The sequence below is a fragment of the Podarcis vaucheri genome, assembly GCF_965113315.1.
Source record: "Podarcis vaucheri genome assembly, chromosome: 4".
NCBI lineage: Eukaryota > Metazoa > Chordata > Lepidosauria > Squamata > Lacertidae > Podarcis > Podarcis vaucheri.
In genome coordinates, this window is record NC_138762.1 from 66,303,181 (window position 1) to 66,327,470 (window position 24,290).

General features: G+C 41.6%; 1 long non-coding RNA gene across 2 annotated transcripts in view; it reads right to left on the reverse strand.

Annotated features, from left to right (window-relative positions):
• Positions 1-1,306: 1,306 nt before the first annotated feature.
• Positions 1,307-24,290, reverse strand: part of LOC309531228 — a 28,470-nt gene continuing 5,486 nt past the window's right edge. The window contains exons 4-5 of one of the 2 annotated variants that reach the window (XR_014219148.1): positions 23,327-23,383; positions 1,307-1,499 (exon numbers count right to left, since the gene is read on the reverse strand). This is a non-coding gene — a long non-coding RNA (uncharacterized lncRNA). The remainder of the gene's footprint in view (positions 1,500-23,326; positions 23,384-24,290) is intronic. The other variant, XR_014219149.1, reaches the window with a different exon arrangement.

The following is a 24,290-nucleotide window of genomic DNA, read 5'->3' on the forward strand; positions in this document are numbered from 1 at the left end:
CAAATAGTTGAAAACGAAGAAACTATGACATTCAGCAGGGCTTCTTCTAAGGTCAGAAGTGACAGCACGAAGCATCATATATCTAAGGCCTGCCATCCCAACAGGCCTGGCCTCAGCACCTGGCGTATTTGGGCAGTTGCCAGGGCCTTTGCACAGGACTAGCCAATGACACATTTTTAATTTCACCACCCCTTTTTATCCCAGAAGTCTGAGCAGTATCTGGAACCTCGATCTAGTTGCCATTTTAATTTCCTAACATAGTTTCTCTCTGGGGCACTGCAAGGAATGAAAATGTTGCTGCTTGGAGTTCTACTGCCACCAGGCAAGTCAGTCCGGGGGCCCAAGAGCAAAGAAGAGAGAGAGCCAAGCAGAAGGCACTAAAACCTGCATTTGGAGACACATTATTCTTTTGCCCAAAACCGACATGCCAATATTGGCTTCTCCCATAGAATCATAGAATAGAATCATAGAATCCTAGAGTTGGAAGAGACCACAAGGGCCATCGAGTCCAACCCCCTGCCAAGCAGGAAACACCATCAGAGCACTCCTGACATATGGCTGTCAAGCCTCTGCTTAAAGACCTCCAAAGTAGGAGACTCCACCACACTCCTTGGCAGTAAATTCCACTGTCGAACAGCTCTTACTGTCAGGAAGTTCTTCCTAATGTTTAGGTGGAATCTTCTTTCTTGTAGTTTGGATCCATTGCTCCATGTCCGCTTCTCTGGAGCAGCAGAAAACAACCTTTCTCCCTCCTCTATGTGACATCCTTTTATATATTTGAACATGGCTATCATATCACCCCTTAACCTCCTCTTCTCCAGGCTAAACATGCCCAGCTCCCTTAGCTGTTCCTCATAAGGCATCGTTTCCAGGCCTTTGACCATTTTGGTTGCCCTCCTCTGGACACGTTCCAGTTTGTCAGTGTCCTTCTTGAACTGTGGTGCCCAGAACTGGACACAGTACTCTAGGTGAGGTCTGACCAGAGCAGAATACAGTGGCACTATTACTTCCCTTGATCTAGATGCTATACTCCTATTGATACAGCCCAGAATTGCATTGGCTTTTTTAGCTGCCGCGTCACACTGTTGGCTCATGTCAAGTTTGTGGTCAACCAAGACTCCTAGATCCTTTTCACATGTACTGCTCTCAAGCCAGGTGTCACCCATCTTGTATTTGTGCCTCTCATTTTTTTTGCCCAAGTGCAATACTTTACATTTCTCCCTGTTAAAATTCATCTTGTTTGTTTTGGCCCAGTTCTCTAATCTGTTGCTCAGAACAGTTCAAACGTTACAGTTCAGAATATTTATATTTCTTTATTTATTTCTAAGCCCTTTTGCTTCCCTGTTGACATTTGGACTGTCCTTGAGTCTCATTCAGATGAGGTCGCAAACCTGTTCTGTTCTGAAAGAAAAGGTCACGCAATGTGTTTCGCCAATGTTCTGTATCAGTCTAATCTCTTGCATGCTTTCATTGGTACACTGGCGTTATATCTCGGTGATCTGGAAAGAATGAGAAAAGAAAAGAAAGAAAAGGTGACATACTTTTCAAGGTTATACAAGCCAGAAAATACATAATGTAATTTGTTTTCTTTTTAAGGTGCATCCTAGTAACAGAGATTGATATAATAGCAAAAGGGGGAATGGAGGAAAAACATAGCCCTTGCTTATCAAATTACCATTTCTTGTATCAGACTTGCACTTAAAAATCTTTCCAGAGAATTCTCTGTAGCAATATAGCTACCTGCTAGCATTTCCACATCAAGTTCATTTACCCTTCTTTTCATTCAATAACCTTTTCTATGACTGGAAATATTTAATGTGTTATGTGACCAGCCGTTTTAAAGACAGAGCTGCCAATAACTTTATCCTTTGCTCTTTTGTCTATTCCTCCCCCACCCCCACCAGCCACCTAAGATGACGCTTGCAAAATTCCTGTTTTACTTGAATACCCTGCATCTTCCTTTAGCATCCAAATAACAATTACTTTCTCTTTGAAACAAAGCCCGCTAGAAAAAAAATGTGACTGGAATGGCATCATCCCTGGGAGACAGAGCTGAATTGAAATTCTGTTCGCATAGGAACTTCTACAGAGGTTGCTATAGTGCTGCTGTTTGTCGTTCTGTAGTCAAAAGTCTATTTCTACACACAGATCTCCTTGTTCAGGAGGCTTTTTGCTTGACTAGTGTTGAGTATTAGTGCAGGCTTGGCAGTGATATCTTAAAACAGATAATGTTCTTTTTAAATGCTGGGAGAAGATATTGAGTTTGTTTATGCCAGGAATGGAGAACCTGACCCCCTGCAGTTGTTGTTGGACTACAATTCCCTGTATTCCCAACCATTGGCCAGGCTGCTTGGGGCTGATGGGAGTTGTAGTCCAGTGTCATCTGGAGGGGAGAAAGTTCCCCATCCCTGGTTTGGGCAATCAAACTAAGACCTAACTCATACATTGTGAATGTTCACCATGAATGAGCATTATGAATTAAGATGTGAGTCCTTGTGATTGCCACCCAAGGATCCAAACAGTTTGAGCACCTCTCAGTGTGATGCTTAACTAGACACCTGCTTGGGTCTAGTCGCACCAACATGAGTTGGGTTGGGTTTAACTACTTCACAATCTTTGTGTTGGGTTGGCTTCATGCATATGGTTAGACACCACTCCTATTTGTGGCATAGCGGCTAGGGTGTTGGATTAAGACCTGGGACACCAGGCTTGAAAGCCCCACTCAGCCACGAAGCTCATTGGGCCAGATACCGTCTCTCAGCCTGACCTATCAGACAGGATTTTTGTTGTGAAGATGAAATGGGGAAATGGGAGAACCATGCATTCTACTCTGAGGTCCTTGGAGAAAGGTGGGATATAAATGTAATTAATAATAATATAGCCTGCTGGAATAGCTGCTGGTGAATGTTGAGGGAGCAGCCTGATGGGAGCTGGTCTTTTAGCAGAGAATATGGAGAAGCTCTGGAGTCCCATGTCTTTTTTCCCTCAACAGTCACACACTTTAAATTTCATTTGCTTTATATATCACAGACTCTTTATTTCATTTGTACACAGTGAGTAATTTACATCCCATTATGGTTTGGGCCTGCACAAATTGTGACCCACCACTGAATGCAACCCATATGCCCTCAGTTGTGGCTCGCTGGGTGCTTCATGACCCTGATCCTTTTAGCAGGCTGCAAAAACACAGGGGTCATTAAGCCACTGGTAAACTGCCATACGTGGTTTGTGGCTTATATTTGTGGGTCGTAAATGGCAAAGGGTTGATATTTATACTGATTCGGGCTTCATCCCTAAAAGTGAAAAAAATTGAATCAGTACTCTAAAAAATGTCAGGGCATTGAGAAATAGTTTTGCTAGAAAAGCAGATGGTGGGGTGGGTGGATGTTCAGCATCCTCCTTATGCTGCTGATTGAGTTCTGTGCACATGATTTGTACATATAAGAATCTTTGGCATTACCGCTAAGAAAATCTTCTGCTTTATATTATGGGTTTTCAGGGTAGACAGATCTAAGCACCTTCAAATTAACGATGGATGGAGTAAAGAAAGTTTGCACATTAAAAAAAGGAATTCGATTTGTTTTAAATTTAAGGTTTTTAAACTTACCATGAGCACTGGAAACTTGTTTTTAAATATATATAATATGTAATGCGTGATGTGAACAGGAAGCTGCACTTTGTCAAAACATAGGCATTATTTCTTTACCAAATATACTGGCAGCAGAACAGATGCCCTTGCCTATCCAAGGGAAGAATTAATACCGACCATTCAAAAGCAGTCCCAAAACTGCATACTGATTTTGAATGATAATTTTAAAGATATATTCAGTGTAATAGGGTGTATGTGGAGGGGTAGTACCTCTGGTGGGGGGCACGTTGTGCTCCTTCTGGAGCACTCCTGAATCCAGAAAAGGTTAACAGTATATTGGAATGCAGAAAGCAAACAATTGATATTTTACTGCAGACTCAACAGCAAAGGGTATAGTTATTCTCTTCTGTTAACTTTCAAGTACAGCTGACTGAGAAGAAAACATTTTCGTGAAGTATCTGAAAGTGTACCTATTGAGTTCTTACTTTGAATTATTTAACATTTTATAGCTTGAAACATTAATTTTAAATAAATCTTTAAAATTACAGCATGATTTTATACACGTCTATCATGTCTTCTCCTTATTTGTCTTTTTTCTAAACTAAAAACCTCCTGTGTTTTTCAGTCATTGGTTCTTTGTTCATCTTCCTTCCCTCCTACCAGCCACAGTTGTTAGTGACTTGTCATGGTAGGGAGGGCACTACAGAAACAATATTGTAAGGGAAAGACAGGTGCCAGTGACACAGAGCTTGGGGAGAAAAAACAATTTCCCATTGCCTTCTCTCTACCAGATGTGTTACTGCTGTGGAGGAAACTGTTCCTGGGGAATTTTGTAGAGTTAATGGAGCCATCAGTCTGTAGCAACAGAAAAGGTCCACCAGGATGAATGATATAAATGAAATACCATCACTCTTTACAAATTCAGTTGACATTTATCTTATTCCTGTTCCCCCCTCCATAGAAGGAAAAGTAGAAAGGGTCACAGATTTTGTTTCCAAAATTAAAGAAAAAAAGATTGATAAGGAAGGCTTTATTTTTAGACTGAACAGTCAAAGGCCACATCTGATATTTATTTCCTTACATATGTAATATCTAGGCCCAGTTTTTTCCTTAAGCAGCTCCTGATATTGTACATAGAGGGTTATTCAATTTTATTCCCCTGAGGTTGGTTAAACCAAAATAGAAGTTCTCAGCATCTCTGAACAGTGCTATGCAAAATAACTGTATTGAAATAATTTGTATTACATACAACTTTTTGTGTCATTTGTAAAAGCCAGTGAAGCCTTGTCACTAGAAGTTTGGGCTTTGGATCTTGGACTTCTGGGGACAAATTCCTGCTCATCTTGGAGTTTTCTTAGGAAGCTTAGGACAACATCACTGGACCTCACTGCAGTTCTTCAACTTACTGAAAACCATCTGCTTTAAATGGTGGATCTCATAAAGGATTGTAAAGCATTTTGTACACTTGAGATGTTACATCTGTTTCCAAAAAACCTGAAACAATCATGCAATAAATCATCCAGACAAAACAGATTTCTGAGGCAGACAGATCTCAGGCTGTGAAGAGACTTGGGGTACATTAAGATACGGGGAATATTGCATTAGTTTTCCAGATTATAATGCTAGCACTTCTGTCTCATTATCTAATGTTCCTTTCACACTGCAATACCTGTTGTGTGAAGGAATGTGGGTGGTGCTATGGTCTAAATCACTGAGCTTCTTGGCTTGCTCTGTCCCAGCTCCTGCCAACCTAGCAGTTCAAAGCACACCAGTGCAAGTAGATAAATAGGTACTGCTACAGTGGGAAGGTAAACCGTGTTTCTGTGCGCTCTAGTTTCTGTCATGGTGTCCCGTTGCACCAGAAGTGGTTTAGTCATGCTGGCCACATGACCCTGAAAGCTGCCTGTGGACAAACACCACCTCCCTCAGCCTGAAAGTGAGATGGGAACCTCATAGTTGCCTTTGACTGGACTTAACCATCCAGGGGTCTTTTACCTTTTACCTACCTGTGTGATGGAAGTGTGGCTTTTTGATTAACATTCCAGCATGTCTTGCTGAGTTTTATTCACACCAGTGAAATCATATACACTCTTGGTTTTAAAGAATATTGCTCTTCTTTTTTTGTATCTCTGTAAGTTGCTTTGAGTGTGGTGTTTTATGGAAAGGCCGCTAATATATTTATTAATCATGATGATAATGGCTATTAATAAATATCACAAAACATTTCTTTGAAGTTAAAAGTATGTCACTAAGAAAAAAGCTATCATCATCATTGTTATTATGTGATATGCAGTGTTTGACTTATGTGTACTGTATGACTTCACTGGATATCATGCATCATCAATATTTTAATGAGTGGCTTTGAATTATAATGATATGCCCAGTACAGGAAGTTTTTGAAACTCTCATTGTTCTAGGCGCATTTTGCGACAGGGAATTTCATTAGTGCAAGAAGTTTCTGAGCTCTGGGTGCAGTTTTAAAACTGCATAGTGGAAGGAAAGGAGAACCCTTTTTCACCTCCCCACTTCCAGCTACTCTATGAAGACTGGAGAAGAGTCTCTCTTAAGAATAAAATTGGGGGGTGGGGGTGGGCAGAGAAAGGACTAGATCAAGTGAAAAATGAACATAATATTTTGGCAGCAGTTCATTCATTTTCAGCATTGTATTCTTGCTATAAAAAAGTGCACCTAGACATTCCGTTGTTGCTCCCATAACCTAGGTTTAAGGTGCCTTTTAGCTCCTAGCTTTCATATCTCAGTTTCTAACACTGTCAGGCATTGATTCAATGTGCAAATACAGAGTATGTGGCTTCAGCCACTAAAATCAGAAGCTGTTCTTTGTCATGAGGCCCTCATGGTGTCCATCTTCTTGTCACTGCAAACTTTGCTGCCGAAGCATTTTTCACACAGGAGGGAACTCTTCCCATTTTGATCTCTTTTCACTTGTTTCTCCCTTGTGTGCAGGAAATTGATTATCTCATTTTGAGGATAATTGACAGTGATTATTCTTAATCTAGCATCCGCCACAGTCCAATTCCCACTCCTTTTAATACTGTGTCTGGCTTTCTTTGTCACAGCTGCGTTCCAGAGAAGTAATCCACAACCTTGGGCAAAAGACCACAGTCTCTATAAACAAAAGTCAATACACGTGTGTTGTCATTGAAAAACTGAGCAACCGCTGTTTGAACTGTAGGTCGAGAATGGAGAAAGACACTTGTTCCAGTGTAGCTGACTTGGTATGTTACACTGCACTTTGTTTGCAGAAAATGGGACTCAGGGGTTCCATTGATGAGCAAGAAAGGAAGCCAAGATGAGAACACTGACTAAGTTAACTCACTTTCTTTGACACCATCCTCTCAGTTATCACTCAGCATTGACACATACATGGGCTGTTGTCATTGAGAGGCAGGTGTGGTAAATAGTAAGGCGGTCAAGAGGAAGACATTTAATGACCCTACTACTGTTTTCTTTCTGCAACCTTTCTGAGATGTGCCCCTCACTGTTATTTATAGGGGTAGGCAAATAGGTCAATTTTGGTTTCTCTCAGTTTCTCACATTTCCATATATCAGTCTGTGATATTTTTTTTTGTTATAAAAGTTTTTAATGCAAATTCATCAGCATTTTTGTTTGCAGTTTTGCCAAATATGTACATTTTTTTCCAGAGCATTGCCTCCTGATACAATGCATTTCCCCCCCTATGTGGTGTTTGCCATGCATGCCTACACTACCCTAGTATATGCATTTTTGTACACAATTCCTGGCTTGAGGACTGCACTGCAAAATTCAGAGAAGAGTGAATTTCAAAGGATGGCTGCATTCCAGTTCTTGTCGTTTAAGAAAGTGAGACGTTCACCTGTAAATGAGAATGGAATAGAATTTTCCTCCATCCCTAGCGATTTATGCTGCTCCTGGTAGATGTAGGTTATGCATATAGGACTTGGGCCTATGCAGGCCCTTCCATAAACAACCCTGCAGGGTCTACTCTCCTGTGATTGGTATGCTCTTCAATATCTCAGGCTGAGGGCTTTTTTGTACTGCTCAAAATTCTTTAACTAAATAAAACACGGATTCTTGTGCCTAGACTGCATTTCATTTACCCTAGTAACAGCATCCCTGCCTATAGCTTCTTTTTTATATTATTTAGTTGTTCCATTTATATTTTGCATTTCCTCCAAGGAGCTCAAGGGGGCATAAAGGGTTTCCCTACCTTCCTTGTATTGGGACAAGTAGCTTGTGAGGCAGGTTAGGCTGAGAAACAGTGACTGGCCCAAGGTCACCCATTGAGCTTCATGGCTGAATGGAGATTTGAATTTGGGTCTCCCCGGTCTCAGTCGAACATGGTAACAGCTGCACCACACTGGCTTTGAGATTCATTTTGATACCCCAGACAGAAAGGGAAACTGTGATTGCCCCAAGATTGCCATGGCAACATGCTGGATTAGTCACATTCCAGAAAACAGCTAATGTGCCCCATGGAAGCTCTCTCACATCAACCATCTCTTCAAATGCAGTGCGCACTGGGCCTCAGCTATGAGGGAGGGAGGGAGAGAACAGTCTGGAGCAATTTCACAGGTGGGGACCTTTTTAAAACAGTATATGCACTCAAATACTTTTATGAGATGGTCAGAGGACTGCCTTTCAAGCTTTAAAGTTTTTTTCCATCATAGATAACAGCCACTCCAAGCTGGTCCAATTTGGAATATAACCAATGACACTCCTGCAGATGATCTCAGGACCTGGGCCTAAGTTGTTCTGGGGTCATGAGCCATCTCCCCCCACCTCCAATAGGAGAGTATCCCATTACATGTAAAACATCTCCAGCCAGTTAGTTGTGGGGTCAGTAAATTGCTACTGAGGTAGGGGTTTGTTTGTTTGTTTTTTATGTCATCAGCCTTAGGATATGGAAAATTAAAAATGAGCATTGGGATAAATAGGCTTTTAATGTAGTCATTATCAGATGGTAATGTATTGGTGATGAGGTAACAAACACATGGAAAAGCCAGTCATTTGTGCCAACTGCCTACAGTTTCTACATGTGATCAGAAATCTAAATCTAAATAAGCAGCTGCAATTCTCCTACACGTGTGAGTGGATGCTGGCTTCCCATGTAGCTGCCTGCTCGGTACTGTCAGTCAGTCAGTCTTTGGTAAATGGTTGTCTGAAGTTGCCCTAAGAATCTACAGGGCTTTCTGCCTGGTTCTCAGAACATGCTGCTATTGCACATATTAATATTGCAGTGTTTTATATGACTGGATACATGTGGACTGACCCATTTTTGGAAAGAAAACAAGGCCCATAAGTTTAATTACAACTTTACTTGCAGAACTTTCTTCAAAACAAATCAAAAATTTGAGATTTGAGATTTTTTTGGGGTGGGGGAGTACTGTGACCCAGTTGCCATAATGCACAAATCATCAGTGTGTGTGTGCTTTTATACCTGTGCACACACACTTTAAAAAAAATCATGTACCTTCTGTGTGGACCAACACATTTTTTTCAGGCTATGTACCAATTCTATTTGGCTTATACACGTAAATGCTGAATAACTGCCCTCAAGACCCAGATAAACTCTCTGTAAGCTTGCCCTTTACATTCACACATGGTAGTTTCCAACAGTTATGTCATCCCTCTGTGCCTTCAAGAATTCAAACCCTCTCGTAAACTAGTTACCTGTTAAGCAGCTAACACACAGTAACAGTGAGGAGGGAAAAAAGGCCACTTTCATTTTCTAAATGCCCCGTGCATGGTCTGAAATTTAATCCCTCTGTGAATCATAATCTGCGATGCTCAGAATAGATCAACTATATATATCGAATGTTATTTTCAGGGACGTGAACAGGAAGGCTCCAGAGCTTGTACAGCCTGTGTTCAAGCATCTCTGTTGCGCCAAACAATTTAGGGCAATGTAGTCTGGAAATAATTCTCCCCCTCCCCACTCCTCTCTAGCAGTTTACTGTGTGGGCGTCTGTAGTGGAGGCGTCTTGGGCTTGCTAATGAAGCTAAGGACATGAATAATATTTGACTGCTGCTGCGTGATGCCTCTGAGAGCCGTATTCATTTGTCCCTGTAGTTATTTGAGAGCAAGCAGCCGGCGTGTGCAGGCGATCCAGTCCCCATCCTCGGCTTTCTCTTCTGTTGCTTCTTAATCTTCATTTATAGCACTATCTTAAAAGAAAATATGGAGCATATCTTTTGCTAAAAATAATTATATTGAGATTAGCTTTACTTAAAGGAGAATGGGATTTAAAAATAACACGATCGCTTTGACAGGATGGGTTTAATGTGTGATCCACATAAGAATTAGTAAGGCCATTTCCTTGATAGCCACCAGACCTTTCAGATGAAACCGTAACTGCAGCTGCCAGCCAGAGACGGACTTTTAATTACTTTTTTTTTGTAGCGGGGGTGGGGGGTGGGAGGGAAACCTAAACAATTATGTCTTAGGACTTATTGTTTTGTATTCTCTCTCTGTGTGCTAGAAATTAAAAAAAACCTGGCACCTTCAGAAGAGATTACAAAGAAAGAGCAGAGTAGAGAATGAAACGAGCTTATGTCTGATAAAGAACAAATTGCTTAAACCAGAGGGACTAATTTGACTGAAAAAATGTTGTTGTTTTAAAGGCATATACAGAAGCTGGTTTAATTAATTGCAATGATCCTGTTTCCTGTAGCTAAGACATATTAAACATGTCCAGAGATGTAATAAGGAAACAAAAGTCAAGATGGTGACGCTTTCTAGTTACGAGGAGCAATTTTTCACATTTGATTTTTGTGAAGGTTTTCTCTGTCTGCCCAAAGCTCAATGTAAGGAAGAGGAGGTGGATTAACAATGCAGAGGCACATTGTTCTTCTACCAGCCTGTTTATATGCTGCTACAAATTAAGGGTTTAGTGTCATGGAAACAGCTCCTTTATTTGGAAAGCGACTGCACCACTATGAGAAGCAAACAGAGCATGCAAGAGTGAGAGAGAGTTGGATGGAGGGAGGCAATGTGTTGTCTACTCAGCCTAACATTATCTAACATGTTTTCCGATACTTTTGGAAAAGGGCAGAGGTTCTGAAATACTTGCTGCATTACTTTACAACCTATTATAAGTCATTTCTGCACTGGCAGGTGTCTCCTACACATGTGAAACATTTAGGGCAACTGTGCTCTCTATGTGTTGGCATGTGAAGAAAATATTATTATAGAAATACTGTATTGGTTTTCTTTTTCAAGCGCTGACAGGGTTAAGCCACGTTATGTATTCCTGAAGTCTGTCAGGAAGGAAACGCTTATGAAATAAGAATTTAGAAACTAAGGCTATTAGGGCCAACATTGTAGGCTTAACACAAGCTAGCGCTGCTTTTCTAGGTGCAATTTAATTAATGTGGTAAAATATATTTTTAAAAATAATAATAATCCTGTTCCTTGTACAGTTTGTTTTATGTGGTTTAAGCTGCTGAGTTTTAAGTTACTCTAAGGTCATGTTTTGTAACTCAAGCCTTCTTGAGTTCACTTAATGAAAAAAGCAGGACAGGGGTATTTTTAAAAATTAATAAATAAAACCATTAGAACAGCAGAAATTGGAGGACATTACATTGGCATTCATATTAATGTCACATTTATGTGGTATTAAACTACTCCATCATCTACCAATATTTTTAAAAAAATACTATGGGCTGCAGTTAATTTAAACTTGTTAACACTTTTTTTCCTGTTACTAGCTAGCTTATATTATTATTTATTAAAAAGGTAGAATATTCAGTCAATTGTCTTCTTGGACTAGTACCTAGGAAGACCAGACTTCAAACACTAACTGAGCTATTAAGTTCACCGGATGACTTTGGGCCAGTCACGGTCTCTCAGCCTAACTTACCTCTCAAGGCTGTTGTGAGAAAATGTAGAGAGGGAGAACCATCTATGCCACCTTGAACTTCTTGAAGGAATGGTGGGATATAAATGCCATAATAATAAACTTTTTGAAAATGTAAAGTCATAAATATCACGGATTCTGTTTTTATGTCATTTATAGCATTTTCCTCAATAAGAAGTTATATACCTTTGTTCCCACAAGTTCTATGATGGTGAACTACAGAAAGCACCATTTTGAATGCAACAGATTACCGGTACATCTCTCTCTATGGAGATTTTATGTATCAGCCTTGGAAAAGCAGGTATTTTATTGTAGATGTATTTGGTTTTTGATCTGGGGTGAGATCCAGCTTACAATGATCTCAAGGTAGAGGAAGCCTTGAGGCCCCACCATTTATTAACTCAGTCTGAGGGAAAACAATATATGGATTTTCTTGAGATAAGAGAACATGTAGCTGGATCTCATAATTTGATCCCATAATTTCAGAGCTTTCTAGTGGTCAGTCTGAACTTCTTCTTATCTCACCAAAGACCAGTGAAGGAGACAGCTCAAGGAAACTCAGTGGCATGACAGCACAAGGCTCGAAGAGAGAGCATTTCCTTTTTAAAGCTCCCTTCTCCCATCAGCTTGTGAACTGTGATTTGAGAATTTAAGGCTGTACTTGTAGTCTGTTAGCACAACATCTCTTTACATCACATCTGTCCCTGTACCTGTGGATCCTCTGCCCTGCAATTCAGTAGCCTGATCTAGCTATTCAATGCATGTTACCCACAATTTTTTTAACCAAACTGCTCCAGTATGATGATCTTGGAGTATTGTTCTCCACCGTCTGCACATACTTCTGACCTGGAACAGGATTGAAACTCAGTTGACCAATAGCTCGACTCAGTATAAAACTGCTTCCTTTGGTTCTGAATAAAAACAGGGCTCTCCTTTCCACCCCCAAATGTGAATGTATTTCATCTTTGGACTGAAACAATGTATTCAAAAAGCAGATTACCAAGTTCTATAAGGTTAATTCCTCCTGCCTCGTCCATTTGCTTTTATATTACATTTTTTAAAATGCAACGCTCTATTTATCCTAATTTAGCATTTATGTGATTTGGCTGCATTAATAGGAAAACAGCATTTCTAGGTGAAAGCCCAGCAACCTTAGCACATTGGGGCCAGAGGTGCCATCTTCTCAAGATGATTGAGGGGGCCTGACATGATGCCCTGACGTCAGACACGCATAATATTGGGAGGAGCCAGGGACTGGAGCTGAATGCCCTGTGAACATTGAGGAGGCCCAACCCCCCTAAAAAAGCAGGGGGGGGGAGACAGTGCCCCGGCTCCTAGGAGCTGGCGCCTATGATTGGGCCTCATACCAGTTACAGTACACAGAGCTAGACTTTAGCTGTTAAACAATGAGTCTGAAGGACACATACCTATGTGTGTATTTGGGAGGAAGTTAAAAAGAAACATGGTAGGATGTTGCCATTCACTTGACCCTTGGATCAGTCATGTCTCTGCTGCTTACTGAGAGGTAAAGAGAGGGGAGGTAGCAGTGTGGTTGGCATGGTGCAACTGCACCAGGCTGGCTTCTCCGGTGTGTTTGCACCATGCCAAGCTTGCTGCTGCTCACACTATCCTTCTCTAGCTCCCGGTAAGTAGCAATGATGCAATTGACTAGAGGTCAGGGGAGTGGTGGTGCTCAAACATGCTGTCCGCTACTGCTTTGAGCTTCATCTTTTCCCACATAAAGGTACAGGGCCTGTAAGCAAAGGCATCCCTACCGGACTCAACAGTTCTCATCTTTCCCTCTACAGTGGTACCTCGGGTTAAGAACTTAATTCGTTCCAGAGGTCCGTTCTTAAGCTGAAACCGTTCTTAACCTGAGGTACCATTTTAGCTAATGGGGCCTCCCACTGCTGCCGTGCAATTTCTGTTCTCATCCTGAAGCAAAGTTCTTAACCTGAGGTACTATTTCTGGGTTAGCGGAGTCTGTAACCTGAAGCGTCTGTAACCCGAGGTACCACTGTACTACAGCAAGCAAGCTGCACACCATGCCATTATGGGGAAGAGAGGACTTCGCATGTCTTTCACCAGGTTCTTGAATGGCTTGAAACCACTAAGGTGGAGGTCTTAATAAAGTAGAGGGGGCTGTGTCTAGACCTAGCCAGTCTCGTAGTACATTCCTTTCACATGCACCTGCCATATTGGTGGTGGAGAAATATTGAGACCTGTGGGGATACTTCCATGTGGTGCCACTAGTACTTGCATAGGGGAATAACAACAACAACAATGAATTTATTATTTATACCCCAGCCATCTGGCTGGGTTTCCCTAGCCACTCTGGGCGGCTTCCAACAAAAGATTAAAAATACATTAAAAATGATGCCCATTTCATACTGTGATTTTATTGTGCACTACAGCTTTTATGCTTACACACATGTAAACATTGCTGTGATCTGCTATAGCTTACAGGTATATGAGCCCAACACCCTCCTCTCTATGGGAAGCCTTCAGGAAGGACTTGTTTTGTTTGTGTTCTGTCTCTGTATTTATATGTGACAGATGACTTGTTGCTTACCTTTATTGATCTCTCCTTAGATCTGAAAACCCAAGAAAGGGTTAAGAAATACTGTCAAAGAACAGAAAGTGTTTGTTCTGAAATTGAATCACTGTGATGGAAAGCTTTCATTTGCCCCTTGTGAAAGCACAATAAATGCGATAGCTGTGACTTTTCTTGCCCAGAAAAGAGAAAAATGCCTTTTATTACAACTCCCTGTTCAGGAACTGAGATGGTGTGAATTGAAGGCTAGGCGCAATTGTCTGCTGCAATAACTCTGGCTTGGGAAGAGGTTTTAACTGTGTCTAGCTCCTTGGCTGCCTCTTCCCAATTTCCCTGTGCCATCCTAGGGGAAGAACTGGTTGAGTGTGTGCTTTGCATGCAGAAAGTCTCAGGTACAATCTAGGGATGGGGAGAAATTCAATTTTGCTTGCATTTTAATGAGGAACTAACTAATTCACACTCCTTGAACCAATACATGAACTGAAACACAACGATCCTTCAAAAGTTGTATAATACTACAGAAATTGCTTGCAGAAATGTTTAGAGAGAGTCAGTGTGATGTAGGGGTTAGAGTGTGTTGAACTAGGACCTGGGAGATGAGGGTCCACAGCCATGAAGGCTAGGAAAGGCTCATCTCTCAAAACTGGAGAGCTGCTGTCAGTCAGTGTTAACAGTACTGAGCCAGATGAACTAATGGCCTGAGTTGCTATATGGCAGCTTCATCTGTTACTATGATCTGTGCAAGATATCAGTCAAGTAGGTGCAGATGGTACTTGGAAGTGTTACTGTGTTGTTTTTATTCCACCTCAGATACCCTCAAAATAGGAAATGCTAAATCAGGCATAGGCAAAGTCGGCCCTCCAGATGTTTTGGGACTACAACTCCCATCATCCCTGACCACTGGTCCTGTTAGCTAGGGATCATGGGAGTTGTAGGCCAAAAACATCTGGAGGGCCGACTTTGCCCATGCCTGTAAAATGAATTTAATTAAATGTTTGAATAGTGACTTAATATGGCACTCACTGACCATTGAAGCAGATGGGAGCCCCAACAGCTCTACTGGGATTACAGCAGTGTAAGTGAAACGATGCCCCAAGAACCGAGTTAATTCTATGCGTTCTTCTTCTTTTATTTAACTCTGAAATAAGCACACACATTTTGACATTCAAGGACATCCTTTTAATTTGTAGTCCTCTCTGAGAGATTTGTGTTCATGAAGAGATGAATAGGTTTTACTTATTTATATTCACAGTTTTAGTCATGCATTATTTTGGCCCTGGAATATTGTTCTGTCTTTAATCATTCATAGCTGGAGATGAATAAATGACAGGGATAATTGATACAACTGTTGATTGTCAGACTGAACAAGGGTTCTGACTAGTTCCTGTTATAAAATGACTGCCTTGTTTGCCCAATGTTGAATTAGAATGGTGTAAGAAAACCACAAAGGAACTGTGTGGCAGTTGTTAGGACAGAGACATAGCTGGGACAGAGTTCTCAACTGAGCTTTTTGTCTTGTGAGCAGGAATTGAACCCAAACCATTCAGGTTTCTCACTCCTTCCTTTTTCCAGTTGGACAGCACCATTCCATTTTTTACCTTATTTATCCTCACACCATGTGGATGGATTAGCTCAGCATAGCAGCAGAATGACAGGCATGGAGCAAAAGACCCACAGCCGCCTCCTCAGGAGCCCACTCATTTCTTCTAAGTCATGGTTTGGCATAGCATTTTGTGTGGCAAACTGTGCCAATATGTGCAGTATGTTTGTGGCTAAAATGTGGCTTTGAAATCTAGACTTGTTTTGTGTTCATAATCTTACAAGAGTTCAACCGGGTAAGGAATTGGAGCAGGGCCTAATTACAATATTATGTCATTGGCACAAAAGAAGAGAAAAAAGAAAGGAAGTTTCACTCTTTACTGTACGTGTGGCAACTTTTTCAGTTGCGAGTTCATATTATTTTTGAAATTATAGGGTTTCTGGAAGAAAATATCATAGGTTTGCGACTTTTGGACAGTCTCAGGAAGCTGGGCCTCCTTAGTCACTTGAGATATGAGGAAGCGCATTTCATTTCTGTCCGACAAGGCGTTTCTTTCCTGGCACAAAGACTGCAGATCGTACTTTAGGATGGAGGATTGCTGTCATCATTCATACTTTTTATCACCTCACCATTTGACTTCTGCAATATGTTCTGCATGGAACTATACCTTAAATCAAACCCAGCAATGATATGGAGATGGCCAGCTGTCTAGTAAAGAGTGTGACTCACTGGATGCCCATGAAATGTCCATGAAACCAATCTGATAGCAATGAAAGATTAGTAGCACAGTAAGATTTCTCATAAAAATCCAATTTCAGCAAAATATTTCTAATGTAAACAACTGCAGCGACAGAAGGAAATTGGAAGGGGGAGGGGGACTAACTTTGGTGTGATGTTAAACATCTAGCTTGTCTGCTGTAACTTGGCACATCACAGTTTCATTGATCTGCAGAATTCCGACATCAGGGCATAGCAGGCAGCGTGAACAAGAAGTGAGACTTAACCTTAAGTACTTCATCAGTATGCAGAATCAATATTGTATAGTCAGGGGCAGCACATTACAGTTCACCGCTTGAGGCAAAATGGGAAGTGTTGCTTGTTCCTTCTGCTGCCATTGTTGTTGCCCCCACCTATCTGCTCCTGCCCCCACCTGCTCTGCTGCATTTGGCGCTGCCATTGGTGTCAATTTTGGGTGCATCCTCGCTCTGCCTACTAGCTCGGCCAGCCCTGTTTATAGTAAACCAAGATGCCAAAAATCTAGTTGGCAGTTCTACTCAATTTCCCCCCCCCCCATGTGGTCTGTTGGAAAAATGCCCAGAAAGGCTGCCACCTTCCCAAGCATCTCTCTGATGGTCACCCTCTGGCTGTAAATTTTCCTCAGTCCAGAGAGACCGGTGATAAGCGAACCCTCTCACCTGAGAGGAGCACACTTGTCTTCTGGCATCTCATTGCAGAAGAAAAAGACAATCAGTAGCTCTAAACTATTTTATTTACAGTCTATATACAGAGACTTCATCAGCGTGTCTGCTCTCTCTGAGCAGCAGTACAGAAGAACACATCTCACACAGAAGTGAAAGCAACTTTCCACAGTACTGAGACTGTGCTGAGACTTCCTGTCTCATGCTCAGACACTCACATGATATAAACAACCATTGTGCTACTCGCTGAGCAGCTGGTGAGATAAAAATCCTAACATCACTCCCCCATTTTTAGGTAACCTTAGCTGCGAAAGCAAGTGCAGCATCAAGAGACATAAACAAACAGTTGTTATACACATAGTAAACCCCTGTTGTACCAGTTCCACTTTTGGAACTCCCTACAACTGGATTGACCAATTCAAACCTCTGATTACCTGTCTTCCACTATGATTTGTGAAGCTTGGGCGTCTGTAGCGAGAATGTCTGCTATGATAAGCTGCTATGAAAATCCCACGTATGTGTGATGGCCCTACTTTTCAGCAGCAGATGCTGGGAGATGGGGAGCAGCAGAAGTGAGGTGTTGGACAACTTGATGTGCCATTCAACCTGCTCTATAGAGAGCCACACTCATGGAGTTACAATTCTCTGCAGCACTTAACAAATGACAATGACCAGAGATCTTTGAGGGGTGAAATGTGCTTTGAAAGTATAGTGTGTTTACAGCCACATTTGAAATAAGTTTGCCAGTTAGCCTGTTCAACTTCTGCTCATAGTATGTGTGCATGTGGGTTTGTTGCATTGTCCTTCACCTCAGACCAGGCATAGGCAAACTCGGCCCTCCAGATGTTTTTGGCCTACAACTTCCATCATCCCTAGCTAACAGGACCAGTGGTCAGGGATGATGGGAGTTGCAGTCCCAAAACATCTGGAGGGCTGAGTTTGCCTATGCCTGCCTCAGACAGCAAAATGCCTTGGGCTAGCTCTGTTCTAGACTATGACAAAAACACATTAGTGCCATTACAATCTCTCACACCTGTGCATCAAAAGAGCACTCTAATTAAAGAGCCATCAGAGATCATCCTTAAGACTGTGAAGAACTGAAAGCTGAGCGTCTTTGTACTCACAACATGGGCTGCTTGCAATAAATAAAAAATAAGTTTGCTTACTGAAAAAAAACCCAACCCTCTCAATAATAGTGATTGGATTTTATAAACCACATAAAAAAATGACATTATGAGGTACTAAACATCACATGGAAAGACTACTAAATAAAAAAAAAACATTTTTGTTTTCTTAAATGCAAAGTCTAATTATAACCAAGTTGGCCACGGTGATTGCTTAGGTGCCGTTATGTTGTTATACACTGAATTCTGTCTACCAGTGTAATTTCTGACCTTTCTCATTAAGTGCTCTTTTCATTTTATGTCTGGCGAACTTATTACATAAATAAGTTTGAAAAAAGAAAAAGAAAACCCCACTAAAATAAACAAACATCAGGATTTCTGACTTTGAAAGAATGAGTGATAAGATTCTGTAGGCTCTGTTAAATGACAGAAAGTGCTTTTCGGTAGCACAACAATTCATCTAGAATTCATGAATAAATATCTCAGACCTGAATATGCAAAGCCATCTCTTGAACACCAGTCAGTTGTCTTCTGATAAATTATTACTTTTTACATTTCTTTTTGCTACAGCTAAATATTCTGTGCTCTGTGTGACCATTGTGATCTCTAAAATAAGCCCCTAGAGCCTTATTAATTTTAATGAAGGTGACAAGAGGGTGTCGTTGAGAATACCATTGCTTGCTCCTAAGAAATGTTGCTGTTCGAGGTGGAGCCACACATGGCGTTCCCCTTCCTCAAGCCAAGGTGCATGGTATTTAAGTGTGCCTGGCTATGATGGCACCTCGGACAGAAAATCCTTCTCTGGGAGCAAAAGACAAAAATGGCAAATTAAATAACTAATAATTTGCTGCCCTTTCATGACACCCCAAAACAGCTGCTAGAGATGGCCATCTCACTCTGCCTAATGATTGGGCCAGCCTGTTCTGAACAAGTGATGAGGAGCGGTAGTGTGAGTTGTCCTTCCTCTTACTCTTGGGTCACACCTACACCATACATTTATAAAGCACCCTTTTACCACTTTAAGAGTCATGGCTTCCCCCAATGAATCCTGGGAAATGTAGTTTATTAAGGGTGCTGAGAACCCAGGATTCTCTGTAGGCGTAGTGGATCTGCTGCCTGGCAGGAGTATACATGTGCTGATTGTCACCACATGTTCTACTTGGGAGAGGAGCTTTCAGCCTTTCCCAGCCTGGTGGCTTTCAGATATTATTGGACTTCAATCCTATCATCACTTATTCTTTGCATTACCAGCTTGGACTAATGGGAGCTGGAGTTCAGCGGTGTCTGAGGGCAATAGGCTGGAAAAGGCTGTTGCAGTCCATCATTTGAAAAGGCACAGGTTACCCAACTCTGCTGTTGGTGATCAAGGTTGTAATATTTTAAATGACTATTCAGAATGACCGGGTTTGAGCGCTGCTTTTCTAGCAGTTAAGAAAAAAACAAGCATTGTAGAATGTGTCAGCTTCTTTTCATACATTTTCCTTCCTGGTTTTACAAGAGACTAAAGCAAGTCCTTAAATGAGAAATGAAGGGCAAAATGACTAAGCAAATATAAAACCATGTAATGCCTCTTTAGGTGCAGAGCCATCCCAAATTACTCATCAGTCTTATTCAGGGTAAGGTGATTTTGTTAAAACTGCACAGCAAAGAGCATATTGGCTGCTAACAACAGCATCATCCCTGTTACTTCTAAATGCTTTTATTGCATGGGTGAATGGATCAGACAGACCTGAGCCCTCAGTGAAATCCATGTTACCTATGAATTAACTCTCAAACATTATTTTTTTATTGATGTGTGTATGGCAGGGGCGGTGGTGAGAGAACCCTACTCTGTCTCAGTTGCATTTAGGTTTGAATATAATTAACTCGCAGCACACCTACAGAAGCATGTCAGGAATTTTAATTGTACTGAGAAAATACAACAGTCACATTCCAGCTGGTGGTTACTGCTGAGGTGGCCTGCCAGAGCATTCTCTGTGGTGATCAAGAGGGAGGGTAATTTCTTCACATATTGGGAGGTAGCCCTAGAGGCAAGAGGCACTGCATACAGGTGTCTATTTGTTGACTGGATAGTTGCCCCTGTGGATGTTAACAGCCTGTGCCTGAGCCAGGGGAGCTAGCCAGTCAGCACCCTTGTACTTGTATGAAGGAGTGAGTTGGTGCTCTTTTCTGTCCTTGGTTGCTTCATAGTAAAGATAAAAGTAAAGGGACCCCTGACTGTTAGGTCCAGTCACGGATGACTTTGGGGTTGCGGTGCTCATCTTGCTTTACTGGCCGAGGGAGCCAGCGTACAGCTTCCAGGTAATGTGGCCAGCATGACTAAGCCACTTCTGGCGAACCAGAGCAGCACACGGAAACACCGTTTACCTTCCCACCTGAGTGATACCTATTTATCTACTTGCACTTTGATGTGCTTTCGAACTGCTATGTTGGCAGGAGCAGGGACCGAGCAATGGGATTTGAACCGCCAACCTTTTGATCGGCAAGTCCAAGGGACTCAGTAGTGACTGGCAATTTTGCTAGTGAACCACTTCGCTGCTCACTGCTGAACTCAACACATAGTAGAGATTAATTAAACCCATTGGATTGTGCCCGACAGTTCTACTCACAGTAGACCCACCTGCATTACAGGACCTAAGCTAGTCACATCTTTAAATTTCAGTGGTTCTTCTTTGTGTATGACTAATGTTGGATACAAGCCATTGTTTTTAATGAGGCCAGCATGGCTTACCGCAGTAGCAGTAGAATCATAGCTCAGCTGCAGGCAGTCATCCATTTTACCCTAGGGCAGCCCTCAAGCTTGACCTCAGACCATGCCTTTCCCCTTGCACACAGCGGCTGTTGCTCCCTTGAGGTTTGTGCTGCCCTGAGACAAATGTAAACATGGCAGCAAGGTGGCACCTGAGAGACTGGCAGCACTGCCTCTTCCTTGTAAAAGGCCAGTTGAACTGTTCTAGGCAATGGGGTCTAGCCATCTTTCAAGGGTGATATTTTCCTGGGACAGCTACATTTCCCCCCAAGAAAATATTCCATAGAATGCACTCTGACAAGTTCAAGGAATTAGTGATCAAATTGATGGTACAGCAAGACTATTTAAAGCCCTAGCACTGCAGGGTAGGAATTTTGCAGCAAAGTATCACCAGTCACCACTGGAGAGTGCTCCCTGGCTAAGGAGCTTCAAGGCTCCCTGGGCTGAGTTCAATTGGTGTAGCCAGAGCAGGTTACTACAAGTAAAACCTCCCAATTTTGTCAACTAGGCCTAAATTAGTGACCTTTTTGACACCAAAGGACCATAAACCTCTGGGAAGGTGTCCCACACAGGCCTAACTGAAGTGAAAGGAAAATATGCAAGCACTTTTCCCTCAGCTTTGCTTGTGTTATTTTCAGTGGGGTGGCTTGCATGAGAATATGACAGTCGATTGTGCTTCCCGAGTCAGATGGCTAATCCACACCTCTGCTTGCCCTGCCTTTCCCCCCTGGAAAACCCGTCTTTTTTCTGGATTGACATTTACTCCGACTTAGTGCTAAAGAGCAAGTTTCTTCAGGGGAAAACTGTGGGGCAAAGGCAAAACCACTTGGAAGTGTGCCTAGAAAGCCACTCAGACCCATGCTTTCTTTCTACAGACGGGACAAGTGGAAGTGTAGACAAGCCCAGAGTTGGTGTCTACGTTTGATGGTGCTGCCCTAAATGATACTCATAGTCTGCCAGCTCTGAATGCTGCTTCATCTTGCCTTATGTTAGCTGGGGTTGCCTCTGGAAGTAGCATTTTCTTTTTTAAAAAAATAATAAATAGGTTTCCCTTGGGTTGCCTGCCATGTTTTGTATTGCTGCTTCAGCCACAGCCTTGCGGGTGGGGAAAACCACCCTCTGTTTGTGCCACGGCAGCTGAAACAGACCCAGAGGATCTGACGGTTCTTTTTTTCTTATAATCTTCCATATCACAATTCTTAGCCCAGGATGATCAACTATTCTGTGTAAATAGCTATTTCCAAAAGGACCTAAATCAAACTAGTTTTTATTGTCCTCTTGGGGGGAAATACGCTGTGCATTTTAAAAAGCTCGTAGAATTGCTTCATATTTTATTCAGGTTTAGCACTTTTCATCTAAGATTTCGAAGCACTTCTCAAACATTAATTATAATTCCTATTTACAATTCCCTGTGAACTAGGCCTTATTTTACAGTGAAAAACCAAAGCACACTACAATGGCCAAGACACATAACTAAAACTGCTTGCTTGTGTGTCAGTCACAAAAGGCTTTGTAATGGCCTTTGGTTAATTCAGTATCGTTATGCCAAACTTTGTCTAAATTTTGTTTGTATGCTCAGTGAATTGTCCTGTGAAGGGCTGAATTAGCCATGATGTGAAGCCAAATGGGCTCTGATTCTGCAGTGTCTGTATTTGAAGGGTCCTGCTTCCTTTTAAAAAACCCATCCTGTTCAGGAGAAGGTGTCTGCTTAGGAGACCATGTGTCCTACTGTACAGAGGACTGTAAAAGCCGTATTAGCACCTTTCAGTGGTGGCTTTGAAACTTTGGGACAATTGCTCTACATAGGTTTGGATTTGGATTTGATATCCCGCCTTTCACTCCCCTTCAGGAGTCTCAAAGCGGCTAACATTCTCCTTTCCCTTCCTCCCCCACAACAAACACTCTGTGAGGTGAGTGGGGCTGAGAGACTGCAGAGAAGTGTGACTGGCCCAAGGTCACCCAGCAGCTGCAAGTGGAGGAGCGGGGAATCAAACCCGGTTTCCCAGATTACGTGACTACCGCTCTTAACCACTACACCACACTGGCTCTCACTTCAGCGTTACAATCCTTTAGGAATAGTGGGAAGATATAACTATTCTGCCAGGAAGTGCGGAGGGATAGTATGTGGAGCTCAGTTTGTATTGCACCTGTTGCTGTCTTAAGCTATTATTTTATTTTATGCTGTGTTTACTTTGTACTGATGTTTTAACTGGAATTAGGGGCAGGGAAAGTATAGGTGTGTTTTAATATGTTAGACACGTCCTCCCTGTGACCATATGGTGAAGGGTTGTATAGAAATATCTAAATAAATAAAATTGCAAGGCTTCCAGAGGACTGTCATCATATATATTTACATAAAATGTGTATTTTTGTTATTTTATGAAGGGCGCATATACAAATCAAACCATGTGCAATGAATACACCGAAAAAACTGCAGTAAAGTGGCAAGTTATAGAATAACATGAAAGAATAAAAGCATTTGAGAGGAAACTTACAGTGCAGTTGTGTTGAGTGTTCCTTGCACACCCGCAGACTGTCTGCTGTTAATTCTCCTGTGCCAAAGAGAGACGTGAGTTAATGGAGGAGCAAGATCATGTAAGTTTCTGTTTACAAAAATTTAAAAGGGGAACCATGCTCTGTTAGGAACATAGGTAAGCTCCTATGTACAGGTAAGTTTCTGTATACAAATGTCAAAAATGGAAAACTATTCCCCATTTGGAACACCATGTTGGCTGAGGGTTACCTGTATGTTTGGTGGGAATGCTTTGCACGTGGAGAACTGCTAAGGCTGTATTTGGGAATGGTTATGGGGGGAAAGAGAAAGTGTGGGTGCAACTTCTATTTCAGTTAATTTGATTAGTTGCTAATGATGTTGTGGAGTTTTATTGTATTTTTGCATATGAGTTTTATCGATCGTGCTTTTTACACTTAAGAGAATACAGTGGTACCTCGGGTTAAGAACTTAATTCGTTCTGGAGGTCCGTTCTTAACCTGAAACTGTTCTTAACCTGAAGCACCACTTTAGCTAATGGGGCCTCCTGCTGCCGCCATGCCGCCGGTGCACGATTTCTGTTCTCATCCTGAAGCAAAATTCTTAACCCGAGGTACTATTTCTGGGTTAGCAGAGTCTGTAACCTGAAGCGTATGTAACCTGAAGCATATGTAACCTGAAGCGTATGTAACCCGAGGTACCACTGTATTTTGTTTTCTTTTTAATTATGGTGCTTTGCATGTGTATTTTGTATCTGACTTTCATCTGCAATGTACTATTTTGATACTTTGTAATGCCATATTTGATATTTTAAGTCGTAAACCACTTTGAGAGAAATATGTGTCTTCCATATAAAAGAGGCATAAAAAATTATTTGAAATATAAATACATACATGCATGCATGCATGCATGCATGCATAAATAAATAAAATAAGAACCCTATTATGGCCTACTGAAATATTTTAAAT